Source organism: Lathyrus oleraceus, chromosome 3 (genome assembly GCF_024323335.1).
Source record: "Lathyrus oleraceus cultivar Zhongwan6 chromosome 3, CAAS_Psat_ZW6_1.0, whole genome shotgun sequence".
Lineage (NCBI taxonomy): Eukaryota > Viridiplantae > Streptophyta > Magnoliopsida > Fabales > Fabaceae > Lathyrus > Lathyrus oleraceus.
This window is the reverse complement of record NC_066581.1, coordinates 295725041-295741311: the sequence shown is the minus strand read 5'-3', so window position 1 is coordinate 295741311 and position 16271 is coordinate 295725041. Positions and strand designations below refer to the sequence as shown.

At 36.1% G+C, this 16271-nt stretch overlaps 1 long non-coding RNA gene and 1 other non-coding gene across 2 annotated transcripts; one reads left to right on the top strand and one right to left on the bottom strand.

Annotated features, from left to right (window-relative positions):
• The first annotated feature begins 367 nt into the window (after positions 1-367).
• Positions 368-474, top strand: LOC127133241 (small nucleolar RNA R71). Its single transcript, XR_007807229.1, has one exon. It is a non-coding gene; the product is annotated as a small nucleolar RNA R71 (small nucleolar RNA).
• A 12627-nt stretch (positions 475-13101) lies between these two features.
• On the bottom strand, positions 13102-14547 carry LOC127129184 (uncharacterized). The gene is made up of 2 exons (XR_007806205.1): positions 14175-14547; positions 13102-13593 (listed from the first exon to the last, which is right to left on the bottom strand). It is a non-coding gene; the product is annotated as an uncharacterized LOC127129184 (long non-coding RNA).
• Between the last annotated feature and the right edge of the window lie 1724 nt (positions 14548-16271).

The following is a 16271-nucleotide window of genomic DNA, read 5'->3' as shown; positions in this document are numbered from 1 at the left end:
TTCGTTTAATAGACTGCATTCTGCAGATTGGTGTCCTTTGGTTACACATATCTCACAATCCGACGAAACTGCGGCTACAGTATTCGGGTTTATGCACATATGCTCGACTTTAAGGGCTAATGCGTCCATTTTAGCTTGCATCATGTCTATAGAGCTTAGTTCATGCACTCCTCCTTGGGCTTCCTTCTTCTCAACTGTCGCTCGTTCGACTCCCCATGATTGATGGTTTTGAGCCATATCTTCGATGAGGGCACTAGCTTCAGGATAAGGTTTGTTCCTCAGAGCACCACCTGAGGCAGCGTCGATGGTCATCTTTGTGTTGTAATGAAGTCCATTATAGAAGGTTTGAATGATTAACCAATTTTCTAAACCATGATGTGGGCATGCTCGTAACAACTCTTTATATCTCTCCCAAGCTTCGAACAACGATTCTCCTTGGTTTTGGGTAAATCTAGTTATATGGTTTCGAAGAACGACGGTCTTACTCGGGGGAAAATATGTAGCCAGAAAAACTCTTCTAAGGTTATCCCAAGTCGTAATGGAATTGGGTGAAAGGGAATCTAACCATGATAGGGCTTTATCTCTGAGGGAAAAAGGAAATAATCTTAAACGTATTGCCTCAGGAGAAGCTCCATTGGTTTTAAAAGTGTCTGCTAATTGAAGAAATATTTTTAAATGTTGGTTTGGGTTCTCAGTAGCGAGACCCGCAAATTGTCTTTGTTGCACTAGTTGCAACAGAGATGGTTTAAGTTCAAAATTATTAGCTGGGATGGTTGGGCGAAGTCCTTAAGAGGTCTTTGGTTTTGATCTTCGGCCATAGCTCTCTTAATTCTATGAAAGAATAAACGTGCGCGAGCGTAACGTTCAGGTTACGCCAGAGGGTATACTAAGCTTAAACTTCGGGTGCTGCGAGTTCTTCGCATTGACCGGCGGGAAATAGCCTAAGTCTAAACGATATAACAACAGGAAAATGAACTTTGACGAAATTGGTCCCCGACAACGGCGCCAAAAACTTGATGCGGTGTTTTTCGCAAGTATACGAACGCGTCAGAGTAATATAAAAGATTGTCGAATCCATAGAGACCAAGTGTCAATCTATCGTTATCTATTGTTATGGTGTTTATCAAAGGCAATCGAAATAAGGATTTTTGGAGTGTGCAATGAAAAGTAAAGTATTGAAGTAAATTTAATTAATAAAGACAGGATCGAATGTAATTCACGTAATCGATTGATAATCCAAGTACTTGCTAGTAGAGCTACTTATGGGCAGTGTTTCCTACTTTAAAAAGAACTAATTTAACAGGAACTGTCGCTTTCGCGTTTTCAGAACCGAGTTGTACTCCCTAATCAAACCCTCTTATTGTCACTTATAAAAAGGCGTGCATTGTGTTAGAGTAGTAAACCTATTTTTAAGAAATATAGTATCTTGACTAAGTTGAAAAGTATTATAACCTGGATTTCTTAACCAAAAGAGGTTCTCACGAACCAGACTCTAAACTTATAAACGCGTCCGAAAATAGTTTTAAAATCTCTTTTCTTCTTAATGTTAAAATCTCCTAATGAACTAAACAAAGCGCTTTCGCTGTTTTTGAAATAGTTAAAAACAATTAAGTTTAAATAGACGTTGGACGGCTTTCAATCTTACCCAACGTAATTGAAGTGCGGGAAAACTTAAGTTGAAAGTTAAAATAGCCCTTAAGTGTTTCTACAAACAATTGTACGGATTACTGGTTCAATTACGATCCTTACATTCTAACCTTATAAATTTAGCTAGACATGGTAAAGTAAAAGTGCATTAAAATAAATAAAAATAGTGCGAGTGCGGAAAGTAAATAAAAGTAGTGCGAGTGCGGAAAGTAAATAATTTAAAGCGAGTGCGAGAAATAAATAAAGTAAAGCGAGTGCGAGAAATAAATAATTTAAAGCGAGTGCGAGAAATAAATAAAGTAAAGCGAGTGCGAGAAATAAATAATTTAAAGCGAGTGCGAGAAATAAATAAAGTAAAGCGAGTGCAGGAAAATAAATAAAGTAAAGCGAGTGCGAGGAAATAAATAAAGTAAAGCGAGTGCGGGAAAATAAATAAGATAAAGACAAGTAATAAAAACCTGCTCCAATCGGAGGGTTGAATAAATTACAAAGCGGAAATGAAAATGGCGGCAGGATTAACTTCCTTCCAAAGTGCTCCAAACTCGATTACAGACTCTATCACAGACTTGATTACACAATTGTGGTAACACTCCAATGCGAAGCGATTACCACTTTATAAAACTGAATATATGCCTAAGTGAAACAAAGTTGCTCTGAGTTTGCCTCTGCTCTAAGTTTGGATGATTGTAAAAGTGAATTCGAGTTTCTATTTATAAGCAAGTAAAAAGATGGAAATGACTTGGATGCCCTTCAACTTGAAAATGGGAGGGAAACTATTTTCCTCTTAAGGCGTCCGCCACAAGGCCATGGCGCCCGCCACAAGGCCATGGCCCCCGCCACAAGGCCATGGCGCCCGCCACAAGCACAAAATGAGGCGCCTTAGTGGAAGTAATGGGGAACGTGGAAGTTGAGGGAATTTGAGCTTGGACACGTCATGGCAGGGTCAATGGCGCCAGCCATGGGGTAGGCCACACGAACAAAATGCTGAATTTTAGGGTTTTTGGCTCTTTTTCGCTCCATTTCTCGATCGGGGCTCCGATTAAAGTAAAAACCTGAAAACAAAGGAAAACATAGCAATAACACAACAAAATGATAATAAAACAACTAGAATGCATGTGAAATCGGAGTCGAAAATACGGTAAATTTCAGTGTTATCAGTCTTCCATAAACTAAACCAATCACCTTACATACTTCGACATCTTCCCTCACTTTGGACACGCATCAGCAGTTCGTAACCTGTCTTTAAAAAAAGCTGAGAGGTATATGGTGCGCACAACAAAATTTAGAAAATAAAAAATATGTAGTTGATGGGATTGAACCCATGACCTTTTAATTTCTAACCCCGATTTTAGAAACATCGAGGTGAAAAGTTATTTCTTTTCATGTCACCCTTCGTTACCTCTGAAACTACGCGAAATATACCTGAAGGCATCGCACGCTCGAAGATACAATAGAGTCATCATCGAACTTTATTTATTCTCGAAGGAAAGGGAAAACATCGATAAAACCTGGGGGAAGAGAAAAAAGTGTAAGGAAGTTGGTTATGCAAGGGAAAGGTATATTTCGTGTAGCTTTAGTTGGCAACTTTGCTGGTGTCATACCCCAAAATTTGCCCTCCCCTTTTAATTTTTCATCTAACCAGTGAATCGAGATTCATCAGTAATCATTCATGCCTCATTCATATGCATCATTCACTCATGTTAACACTTCCAAATAAGCATCATAGATTAAAAGCTGGTGGTTAATAAAAACAAGGGTTTTGTTTGAGTATTAGAGTTTGGCTCATCATATGAGGGTAAACCCTAATTTCTTGGTCTTTGGGACCTTGGTTCAAAGAGATCACATTATGATATTCATTTGTGCAATCTTTTAAAGCCAAGTTTGCTTGGTATCCTTTTTTGACCGTCACGGTTGATAATCTTTTTGTTTCCAACATTCATGGTTGATGATCCTCTTTTTCCAATCTTCGTGATTGATGAATCTTATCGCAACCTTCATTGTTGATGATCCTCTTTTTTTCCAATCGTCATGATTGATGAATCTTTTTCGAACTTCATGGTTGATAATACTTTGTTTTCGACCTTCACGGTTGATAATTCTTTTTCAATCGTCACAGTTGATAAACTTTTGTTTCCAACCTTCATGGTTAATGACTCTTTTTTTCAATCTTTGTGATTGATAATTCCTTGTTTCCACCTTCATGGTTGACGAGCCTTAATCTTTTTTCTAACCTTCATGGTTGATAATCTTTTTTAGAACCTTTGAGGTTGACTTTGTTTCCAATATTTGGATTGATGATTTATTTTTGACTTCCCTGTCAGGGAAGATTCAGTTGAAACCTCTTATATGCAAGGGCATTCTGGAACTTTCATATTTAAATTTATGGGCTCCTTGTTCCCATACCTGACCTGGAGCCTACCTCTAACCTTTTCTACACAAGCATACATGGCTTCATGCACCATAAAAAAATATAAATCATACATGTAGCATGCATATCATGTTTCTCCTTTGCGATTGACATACTTCCCCATAAAATATTTCAATCAAACCCCTTAGTAGGTGAACCTATAAAAGTCAACCTGCCATTTCATATTCCATATACACTTACCTTATAACCGTTCAACGGGAAAATTCTCGAATACTTTGGTATTTAATCCTCTTCTACCTCGAATATTCAAAAAGCTTTCACAATTCGCACGTTCGGGTTTAAGATGATTAAATAGGGGCAGCTGTCATACCCTAAAATTTTCCCTCCCTTTTTTATTTTTCATCTAACCTATGAATCGAGACTCATCAGTACTCATTCATGCCTCATTCATATGCATCGCTCACTCATGTTAACACTTCCTAATAAGCATCATAAATTCAAAGCTTGTGCTTAATAAAAATTAGGGGTTTGTTTGAGTATTGGAGTTTGGATCATCATATGAGCGAAAACCCTAATTTCTTGGTCTTTGGGACCTTGTTTTAAGGAGATCACATCATGATATTCATTTGATAATTCAAACCCTAATTCTTGACTTTACTATTCATTGACCTCATGAGTTTTCATCTATGCATCTAAGCCCTAATTTTGGGGCCCATGTATTGGGATCTGTTTGTAGAGCTTCATGCTTGGTGTGAGAACTTTGATCAGGTAGTGTGCATCACGAAACCCTAATCAGGGATAATTGATTGTACTTATATGCCATGTTGATTAACTTGTTACCTTGTGATGCATTGAAACCCTAATTTTTGGTTGTTGGCACCTATTGGATCATTGTGGTTTGTATCTTGGTGTTAGGGTTTGATCAAGGATTGCAAGTGTGGCTGGGTAACTGAGGTTGATTCTTGAGTGGCCAACCTCTTTATGGGGATTTGGTCATTACATTATTCCATTTGTTTTTGGGTCAGATCCAAGTCATTGCATTGTCTTTCATTCAAAATTTTATGTCCAAATTGCAAGGTTCTTAAACTAAGGTTTCCTTTCATTTCAAGGGTTCATTTGTTTTATCCAATATACAAGTCAAGGTCCATGATTAAGATTCTTGTTTGCATTCATTTGGCTTAGGAAGTGTTTGAACAAGTCATGAAAGACATGTTTTATTTAAAATCAAGTCATATTCATTCAAGCTCCTTTCTTACATTACAAGCCACCATGTACATTTTTATCAAGTCCATTTTACACAAGAAAGCCCTAGTTTCTAGCCTACAGTTAACTTTGGTCAAGTGTTGACTTTTTAGTCAACTAGTTGACCAAAGTCAACCATCCATTTCTAAGTCCATATTGTCTTGATCTTGGTATCATTGACCATTCTCTATGCCATTTTAATTCATTTTATTTTTAACGAACCAAATCATTTGATTGTGTTATTAACTTCTTAAAACTGAACTTGTGCTTATTTTTTACAAATTCCATTCATCCAAACACACATTCAAATCTTTCCATAAAAATCCATCCACATTCAAAATTTCATTCATGATTAGCTTTACATTCAACATTAATCCAAAAATAACATTCAATAGACAATTTCATACACAATCCACTTTTCCATAATCCAACATTCAAAGAAAGAATAGCATAGCATTTAATTAACTTTACGTAACAATTTTTTACATTCAATTAACTTTCCATCCAATACATAATTCCATATCATTCATGTTGAAATTAAGGACAAATTAATTGAATCTATATGGAAATGATTGCAAGATCAAATTAGTAGCAAGTTCCTTTCCGAGGGGAAACCCAACCTCTCAAGGTTCTCCATATACCCAATCATCTTGAGCACATGGGGACCTACAGAGGCTCCCTTAGCTAACTTGCCTTGAAAAAGGGCTTTTGAAACTTCAAACCTTTCATGCCTTGCCTGCTCTTGATAGAGCATCTTCAGATCATCAGAATGGACTTCCCTTTTGACTTTAGATTCTGCTCAGCAGTTCTTAACATGGCTAGCAGTTCTGTCTCTTTCCATTTCCGATCATTAGAATGGACTTCCCTTTTGACTTCAGATTCTGCTCAGCAGTTCTTAACATGGCTAGAAGTTCAGGGAGATATTTATCCATATCATTCATATTGAAATTAAGGACAAATTGATTGAATCTATCTGGCAATTGTTGCAAGATCAAATCAGTCGCAAGTTCCTTTCCGAGGGGAAAACCCAACCTCTCAAGGTTCTCCACATACACAATCATCTTGAGGACATGGGGACCTACAGAGGCTCCCTCAGTTAACTTTCCTTGAAAAAGGGCTTTTGAAACTTCAAACCTTTCATGCCTTTCTTGCTTTTGATAGAGCATCTTCAGGTGTTCGATCATATTGAATGCTGCCATGTTCAACTGTTGCTTTTGCAACTCTGAGTTCATAGTAGCTAGCATGAGGCAAGAAGTTTCATTGGCATCATCCACATGCTTATTATAAGCATCTCTTTTTGCCTTAGGTGCGGAACTAGGAGGTTCCTCTTCAGGAACAGGTTTCTCCAAGACATACAGCTTTCTATCATGTTTGAGAATAATCCTCAGATTTCGGTGCCAATCCAGAAAATTTGTCCCAAACAATTTTTCCTTATCAAGGATTGATCGCAAAATGTTGTTAGAGGTGTTTGTTGTCATGGTAATCTACATGAAAATAATGAAAATATAAGTATCAATAACATATTTAATTAGGCCTTTAATTAAATATGCTCCCACTATTTTACTCAAAACAAATGACCCTCACCATTTGATTCGGAAAATCCCGTTGGAAGATTTTATAGTGGGCCAAGATCCACATTTCACTTTGTTTTAAGTCCGCGTAGGCGGATTACACAAAACTAGGTTATTTAGATAGGAACTCCTTCTAATTGTATCTAATACAACTCTCGAATACTTTAGTTGGGTGAATAACTCCTTATTCCAATTCATCACATGGATCATTTCAAACTCTTGCTTCTAAACATATATAATCTTATTATAGTTTGTTTAGTTAAGTTTGACCCATTGTTTTAGCAATTGGATATTACAATTATCCCATCGCACCTTATTAATATAGAATATACACCTCGCGTAGGCGAAACCTACATTATTCGATATTAGTCTTGATGAGTGCTAAAACTTGGAAAGCATAAACTTAATATTTAATTTAAGGGAATTTGCAATTATTTTGATCTCACCGGCTTATTTATCATATAAATCGTCTCTCACATGCATCAACATACATTCACATGCATCAACATACATAATGAAACAGTTATGGCCCCTAGTGCAATTGTTCTCCCGAGCCAATGAGAGAACCTAAGTTAACCTAATAACGATCTAAGCTTCTCCAAGCAAGATCTTCAAGGTTGTCCTCCTTGATATTTTATTCTTCTCTTTCTTCATAACATTAAATTACATAAAAGAAACTCGTTTTACATACGAGGGAGTGAGATGAGAAAAGAAGTTACATTAAGAGATTAAAAGAGAGGCACGACACGCAGGTCGTATTTTAAAATCCCAAAACAAAATAAAGGAAAATTAAGGCCATAACCGATCACCACAAGACAATAATAATAAACATATTATTATTATTATTAATTTAAAATCTGTTAAAATTAAAACCAAATTAAATTTCGGCGACCGATCACACTACGCAGAGTTAGTCAGGGGTTCCGCTGACCGTTCAACGGACGGGGGTCAAGGGGGAAGCGCCCCCTTGCGGGGTTGTTAGGGACATCACCCCGACGCAAAATTTTAATGAGCAATTAATTTGAAATCGACGTCGTTTTTCGCATCAACACTTGATACTTTAAAGCACAACTTTTGCGCAGTCACAACCCAAATCGCATAACTCTTTGACAGCACAGTCCTTGTGCCGTCATGAACACTAATGCACCAATTTCAGAACGTCAATAACACCTTGATTGTTAATTCAATATGATTGATCAACACTTCATTGCTTCACCATACTAATGTCGGATCAAGAAGCAAATGACCATTGATCGCTCAAAGGAAAATAACCATTAAGTGATTGAATGAACAAAACAGAAACAATATATCATATATACCGTATTTTGCATCAGGATTACTTATATCATATACATAACTTTATTGATCTCAATTGCGTAACCTATGGACGATCGATGTATCGCTGCTTCACCATACTAACGTCGGATTCTGAAGCATAGTCAACATCAATCATCCAAATCGTACACACATGATGCCAAATTTAATTACTCGTTTATTCCTTGATTCATTCTGTCTTTTAATCGTATTAATATAGAAAATATAGAAAATAAACAACTATCAGATGCATAGTTTCTTAAGTGGCTCTGATACCACTAAAGGAGAAGAGCGATCCAAAACACAACGGAATTTAAAAAAATTCTCCTTTAGTGATCCTTACGAATGGGCATGATCAGTGGTAGAATCGTTACCTCTTATGGCGATTGAAACCTTTGATGCAGATCTACGGAGCGATCACGAACGTTGAATGGTGACAACGCCTCTATTCAGTCCACACGAACGAATTCCTTCAATCTCAGTGCTAACTGATACGAATGAAGGCTTTGAGTGAGAGAGAGAGAGAGAGAGAGAGAGAGAGAGAGAGAAACGAAATTGAAACTTCACAAATGCTTCTGCACAAGGGTTCTTTTATAGAACCACTTGTGTGAGCTGCAAGCTAAAAAGCCCACTTAAGTGTATGTGGCCCATATCTTATAATATGCCAAAATCACTTAAGCGTGTGGTACCTTACCATATTTTGTATTCTACTTAAGTACACCGCACCTTACGATGTTCTACAATTCACTTAAGTTCACTGTACCTTATGGTGTTCCTTATTTACTCTATCTCTCATCAATCCGTCCTTTTGTGTGTAACCCTGTAGGTTTTTGCGACATTGGCAATTATATTAAATCACGTATTTAACATAATAAACAATGAGCGGTATCTAGCAACACATCACTGTTATCCAAGACACGAAAATGTCATGTGATCTGACAAATCCTTTTGTGATAATACTTATGTGTACAATTACTCTTTTCCCCTATATCTATATTGAACACAAGGCATAGACTGTGTTATCCTTGTCCAGTTCAATATTGGGCCCGTAGACATTTATCCTATTACACAGGATGGGCAAATTCCATCTAGGTCACTCATGTCCCTCAACATGCTTCATTGAGTACCCATCAACTGTCTTTATGGTCATCCAGTTACAGAAAATGTTTGATCAGCAATAAGGCACTCGACTCTACATCTAAGGTCCATAGTGGTTTCAGGTCGAAGGGTGGTATACATCACTATCACCATGAGAATAACTTATGACACTTCGCATAACATTATATATAGTATTCTCATAGCGGGTCAATCTAGTATAAATATTACTCTTAATATTCATACCTATGTTTAAGACTTGATAACTCCTTATCCATGATCCATGAGATGTGATCATCAGTCTATATACATAATAGTCTTAATGCTTTAATATTATCCCACTTCACAATAAAGCTCGACAACAGATACTTTAAGAATATTGTCCTTATGTTTAATGGGATCTCATGATTAAGTCACACTTGATACATTAAACGGACTAGCTATTCTAGGAACTTTATTAAACAAACATAATAAAGAAAAATCCTTTTATTATTAATAAATAATTCGATACAAGTACCAAAAGTATTGACCTCTAGGGCTTACACCAACAATGCTTGTAGACCTAATTGATTTGCATCACTCTTCTCATTGTTACATATCCAATTGTTTCTATTATTCCAAAGAAACCATAACATGACAACAACTCTACTCGCGACTGTCTTTTCCTCTTTACTACAGATGTCATGAATTAATGTCCCTACTTCATAAAAAAATTGTAGCCTTTGAGCAATGACCAAGCTCAAGCATAAAAAATTTGTACAACCAAAGAACACGTGTCACTCATCTTCTACCCATCCTTCACACAATTGACATATAACAAGACATAGAACATATTGTTGGTGAAGTCGGACTCGAGTTTTGAGGAAAACATGACAAATCCGCAATAGTAAGTGTTTAGCTTTTGGTGGTGCTCTAATCTTCCACAAACTAAACCAATCACCCTATATACTTCGACATCTTCCTTCACTTTGGACACGCATCAGCAGTTCGTAACCTGTCTTTAAATACAGTTGAGAGGTATATGGTGCACACAAAAAAATTTAGAAAATAAAAAATATGTAGTTTATGGGATTGAACCCATGACCTTTTAATTTCTAACCCTAATTTTAGAAACACCGATGTGACAAGTTATTGCTTTTCATGTCACCCTTCGTTACCTCTGAAGCTACACGAAATATACCTGAATGCATCGCACACTCGAAGATAGAACATAGTTGGCATCAAACTTTATTTATTCCCGAAGGAAAGGGAAAACATCGATAAAACCTGGGGAAAGAGAAAAAAGTGTAAGGAAGTTGGTTATGCAAGGAAAATGTATATTTCGTGTAGCTTTAGGTGACGACTCTACTAGTGTCATACCCCAAAATTTGCCCTCCCCTTTTAATTTTTCAACTAACCTGTGAATCGAGACTCATCAGTAATCATTCATGCCTCATTCACATGCATCATTCACTCATGTTAAAACTTTTGAATAAGCATAATAGATTCAAAGTTGGTGGTTAATAAAAACTAAGGTTTTGTTTGAGTATTGGAGTTTGGCTCATCATATGAGGGGAAACCCTAATTTCTTGGTCTTTGGGATCTGGTTCAAGGAGATCACATTACGATATTCATCTGTGCAATCTTTTAAAGCCAAGTTTTCTTGGTATCCATTTCTAACTGTCACGGTCGATAATCTCTTTGTTTCCAACATTCATGGTTGTTGACACTTGTTTCCAACCTTCATGGTTGATGATCCTCTTTTTCCAATCTTCGTGATTGATGAATCTTATCGCAACCTTCATAGTTGATCATCCTCTTTTTTTCTAATCATCATGATTGATTAAACTTTTTCGACCTTCATGGTTGATAATCCTTTGTTTTCGACCTTCACGGTTGATAATTCTTTTTCAATCGTCACAGTTGATAAACTTTTGTTTCCAACCTTCATGGTTAATGACCCTTTTTTTCAATCTTTGTGATTGATAATTCCTTGTTTCCACCTTCATGGTTGACGAGCCTTAATCTTTTTTCTAACCTTCATGGTTGATAATCTTTTTTAGAACCTCTATGGTTGACTTTGTTTCCAATATTTGGATTGATGATTTAATTTTGACTTCCCTGTCAAGGAAGATTCAGTTGAAACCTCTTATATGTAAAGGCGTTATGAAACTTTCATATTTAAATTTATGGGCTACTTGTTCATATACCAGACCCGGAGCCTACCTCTAACCTTTTCTACACAAGCATACATGGCTTCATGCACCATAACAAAATATAAATCATACATGTAGCATGCATATCATGTTTCTCCTTTGCGATTGACATACTTCCCCACAAAATATTTCAATCAAACCCCTTAGTAGATGAATCTATAAAAGTCAACCTGCCATTTCATATTCCATATACACTTACCTTATAACCGTTCAATGGGAAAATTCTCGAATACTTTGGTATTTAATCCTCTTCTACCTCGAATATCCGAAAAGATATCACAATTCGCACATTCAGGTTTAAGATGATTAAATAGGGGCAACTGTCATACCCCAAAATTTTCCCTCCCTTTTTTATTTTTCATCTAACCTATGAATCGAAATTCATTAGTACTCATTGATGCCTCATTCATATGCATCATTCACTCATGTTAACACTTCCTAATAAGCATCATAAATTCAAAGCTTGTGGTTAATAAAAATTAGGGTTTTGTTTGAGTATTGGAGTTTGGATCATCGTATGAGGGGAAACCCTAATTTCTTGGTCTTTGGGACCTTGTTTCAAGGAGATCACATCATGATATTCATCCGTGAAGTCAAACTCTAATTCTTGACTTTACTATTCATTGACCTCATGCGTTTTCATTTATCCATCTAAGCCCTAATTTTGGGGCCCATGTGTTAGGATGTGTTTGTAGAGCTTCATGCTTGGTGTGAGGACTTTGATCAGGTAGTGTGCATCACAAAACCCTAATCAGGGAAAATTGATTGTACTTATATGCCATGTTGATTAACTTGTTATCTTATGATGCATTGAAACCCTAATTTTTGGTTGTTGGCACCTATTGGATCATTGTGGTTTGTATCTTTGTGTTAGGGTTTGATCAAGGATTGTAAGTGTGGCTGGGTAACTGAAGTTGATCCTTGAATGGCCAACCTCTTTATGGGGCTTTGGTCATTACATTATTCCATTTGTTTTTGGGTCAGATCCAAGTCAATGCATTGTGTTTCATCCAAAAGTTTATGTCCAAATTGCAAGGTTCTTAAACTCAGGTTTCCTTTCATTTCAAGGGTTCATTTGTTTTATCCAACATACAAGTCAAGGTCCATGATTAAGATTCTTGTTTAAAATCAATTACATTCATTCGGCTTGGGAAGTGTTTGAACAAGTCATGAAAGACATGTTTTATTTAAAATCAAGTCACATTCATTCAAGCTCCTTTCTTATATTACAAGTCACCATGTATATTTTCATCAAGTCCATTTTACACAAGAAAGCCCTAGTTTCTAGCCTATAGTTAACTTTGGTCAAGTGTTGAGTTTTTAGTCAACTAGTTGACCAAAGTCAACCATCCATTTCTAAGTCCATATTGTCTTGACCTTGGTATCATTGACCATTCTCTATGCCATTTTAACTCATTTTATTTTTAACGAACCAATTCATTCGATTGTGTTACTAACTTCTTAAAACTAAACTTGTGCTTATTTTTTTTACAAATTCCATTCATTCAAACACACATTCAAATCTTTCCATAAAAATCCATCCACATTCAAACTTTCATTCATGATTAGCTTTACATTCAACATTAATCCAAAAATAACATTCAATACACAATTTCATACACAATCCACTTTTCCATAATCCAACATTCAAAGAAAGAATAGCATAGCATTTAATTAACTTTCCATAACAATTTTTGACATTCAATTAACTTTCCATCCAATACACAATTCCAAATAATATTCAATACAAAAATACATACATATTTAATCCCATTCACAATGCACAATTTCTATGCTAAACATCAATTCCAAGTTACCTATTTTGATCCCGGAACGCATCTCTTCGATTCTTCAACATCCAAGCAGCTCCCCAGAAAATGTGTAGCAGAATCTCCAAAACATTCCAAGTCCCACCAGCATCACAAGATTCACACAAATCACATTCACTTCAAATTTTACTAACAACCTCTAATATAACAATTGAATAAACTAACAGAATTTTTTAACTTTCACATAACAAATAATTCCTAACATTTTTCTAACATTCTAATAGCACATTAGCATTCCCAATTTAATTATAACCTGCAAATCAATTGACAAAGAATCCCAGTTTCAACTTTAATTTCAAAACAGAGTTACCATTCACATTCAATCTACCACCCTGCATAATTTTGATTTTCACAAGTCAGAATTAACAACAATCTGAATTTTCGCTTTCCACTATAACAGATGCAAACGCAACACATACAAGACGAAATTAAAACCAAATTCGAACCAAATTCATTTTTTACTCATTGGATTTCATGACCTAACTTACCAAACTGAACTTGAATTTCCCAACAAGTTTACTAACTGAATTTGAATTTGGCTAATGAACTCTAATTCACATTTCATATCTAACTGATTTATGAATTTAAAGGTAATTTAAAATACATTTGATAACAGAATTTGAGTTCTATAAATCAAGTTCTACAACAGAAAAATCTCAATCATTCTTCACATATCAGAAATCACAAACCACACGAATCAAACTCTGGAGCGTTCTTCACTCTCAATCTCTCTTCACTCAGAACCTCACACAATCTTCACAACCTCGCGAACCTCTCCATTCTTAGTGCATGACCTTATAACAATTCTTACGGAAGTGACGCATACAAACTCAAAAGAAAGAAGGAGATATTAAAGAAGAATTGGAGAAGAAGAGGCAAATCGAAATCAGAGAAGAAGAAGAAGAATCCATACCTATTTGCAGCAAAGCTATAATCCGGTGAATTTATCACTTCGTTTTCAATTCCATTTTCCCATTTTCGTGCATGCAAAAGCAAAGCGAATCGAATAAGAAGATGCACATGGAAAACACGATACCAAAATTGAATCGAACACGAATCCACGATGATGTTGATGCCATGAATCAAACACGTAGGAGTTCTGAAAACGGGATGATGATGAATGCTGAAATGCGATACTACACTAGATGTTGTATCCATGCAACGTCGGAATTGATGAAGACGCGTCGATAGTGTTGAACACGATGATGATGCCGTTCTGGAGTTTTTGAATAAGCGCTTTTCAAGGGTGATTGTTCGTTCGCGTTATTTATTTAAGCTTTTTTTTGTTCTTCTTTGGATTCAGCTTGTACAACCTAGGACCCGTGGAATAGCTCATGGTGTTGGATACTTGGTGGATCGGCCTGGATCTGTGGCATTTGGGCTTGGTGCCCTAGCTGGCCCAAGTCCCTTTCAATTCACATCCTTCATAAGCCTGCATCCATTCCTTCAATATATTCATTTAACTGTTGTTTGATTTAGCTTAACCTTAATTAGCCAATCCTAATTATATTCTGGATTAACAGTTTTTACTTTCTGTTTTTGATTAATATAATTATGGTTAATTATGATGATTAGGTTAATTAGTTAATTGTGATTTTATTTGCTAATTATGATTAATTAATTAATTGGAAACATTAGAAATTTTAGGTTTAAGTTAATTAGACTTAGCCTAATACTTTTATCATATATTCATATGTTTTTTTATTAGTTAATTGGTTTTAATTAATTCTAAATAATCCTGATTCGAAATTCAATTTTATCAATTTGTGTACATTTAGCATTTTGTCCCTAGGATCTAGGAATTCCTGATTTTGCATGTTCCATTAACTCAAGGTCTGTATATATGCAATGGGACTGATCTAGTCATTAAGGTTATGGTGTATATAATTCAGCTGATATTTTCCCTTTGATCAACCAAATCCTTTGCATCGTGCTTAAATCCCCATGCATATTCAAGTGATCGAAAGACCCTTGATCACTTAATAGGGAAAGTCCCTTGTGTTCGAGTTGTAGTGGACCTCAGGAGCTTAAGATCTCAGGATTCAGATTCAAGATCAAGAGTTCAAGACTTCAAAGTCAATACAAGTCAAGCATAGTAGACAAAGTGGACTATTTCTCAAGCATATCAAAGGTATCAACACTTTTCAATCCTAATTCAACTTGTGTCCCATGAGCCTTAAGAAATAGAGAAAGAGTGAGAGTGGAGAATTCCTTAACTCATTCTGAATATCTTTAGGCATGGGATGAATGACCCAATTGCTCATCGTATTCACCTCTATTCATAGACTTTAACAATATTTGAATCAAATGATTGTCAAGTCTTCTTCCGTAACAAGTAATATTGCATTATCAAGATCAACAATCAGGATCTTCTATCAGTGACTTGCCAATCCTGATTCAAATTGCACGCCATGAGCATTAAGTAACAAAGAACGATGAGAGTAGAGCATTCTTATCCTTGTCTAGAATATCTTTGGGTATGGGACGAATGACCCAGTTCCTTAAGGTATTCGCCTTTGTTCATATACTTTAATACAATTCAAATCAAGTAATTCACAAAGTCTTCTTCAAGTACATCAATAATTCTTTCCTCTTTGGATTACTAATCACACCCTCTCTTTGGGTCACATTCTCTTTGATATCAACACCTTATGGTTGTACACCCTCCTTCAATCAATTCATTCCTTTTCCTTTAAGGTCGTAGACCTTAACAATCTTTCTTTCCTTTAAGGTGGTAGACCTTTGCTATCTTTCTTGCCTTTAAGGTGGTAGACCTTGAAAATCTTTCTTGCCTTTAAGGTGGTAGACCTTGGCAATCTTTCTTGCCTTTAAGGTGGTAGACGTTGGCAATTTCTTCTTTTCCCCAACATACTTCTCCCACTCAAACCACAATTCAACCCCCCCCCCCCCCCCCCCCACACACACACACACAATAACCCCCTTAGCCCAACAATCTGCAACCACGACTCAAACACCTTCTCCCTCCCAAACAATGACCTCATCTACACAG